Genomic DNA, 885 nt, shown 5'->3' with positions numbered 1-885 from the left:
GTAAGTGTTTTCAGGTTTAAGTGGACTTTTTGCTCATTTGCTTTTTGTAATTATTTTATTTTTAATTTTGCTTTCTTCTTTTATTTTTTATTTTCTGATTTTCTATTGCAATTAGAGATGATATCTCTAAATTAGCTTGCCTCTCTTTTCTATGTGGTTCAGCTTTTCAGAATTGGTAGAGAGAGGATACAAATGTTTTTTCTATCTTAAATCTGAGACCTCTTAGCAGATAATGATTCCTCATCACTTGTCATCCAGACACATATACCACACAACCTGGAGCCTCTCACTTCAGATCTCTCCTCTACAAACAACCTTCTCTCATTAGTTTCTGTCCTCACCTTCATTTGGAGACTGTGAGCAATCTCAAGGTATTAGATAATTCTTTAAAGTTTAAAAACACCCAAAGAAATTGCCAAGATGCATATACTACCATAAATTGTGCTACCAACTCTTTCATTGTTTTGTATCACTTTCTGTACTCAAGTGACTTTCTTTATTCTCACAGGGCTATCTAGTTTTTAGTTTAGATTAAAAGTTCCTTGGGGCAAAGAACTGCCATTTTGAGCAACTTGCAAATGATGAAGCATTCGACCTTAGAGCACACAAGATTTGGCTCCAGTTTAAGATTTTGTGCTAATGTTCTTACCACATAGATTCTCAACTGTCATTCCTTTTAATAATCCTTAATAACAAAAGGAAGATCTAAAAATAACATTTCTAGAAGAAGTGATATCCTGAACATTGAGGTTTCTTTAGTTACAAAATTCTTGCAGCACAGACACCGGCAGCACAGGATTTCTTAAAGTGTTGGTGTGGATTATAGCACCTTCTCTGGTAAAGAATACAAGACAGGTCAAAAGTGACTTAAAATCTGTATCACAT

General features: G+C 34.2%; 1 protein-coding gene across 1 annotated transcript in view; it reads left to right on the top strand.

The window, feature by feature from the left end:
• Positions 1 to 885, top strand: part of COL24A1 (collagen type XXIV alpha 1 chain) — a 49,449-nt gene that overhangs the window by 17,930 nt on the left and 30,634 nt on the right. The window lies entirely within an intron of this gene.

The sequence above is a fragment of the Antrostomus carolinensis genome, unplaced genomic scaffold (assembly GCF_000700745.2).
Source record: "Antrostomus carolinensis isolate BGI_N321 unplaced genomic scaffold, ASM70074v2 scaffold26810, whole genome shotgun sequence".
Taxonomy (NCBI): Eukaryota; Metazoa; Chordata; class Aves; order Caprimulgiformes; family Caprimulgidae; genus Antrostomus; species Antrostomus carolinensis.
Note: the sequence above shows the minus strand (reverse complement) of the source record. Positions and strands in the feature narration are given on the sequence as shown.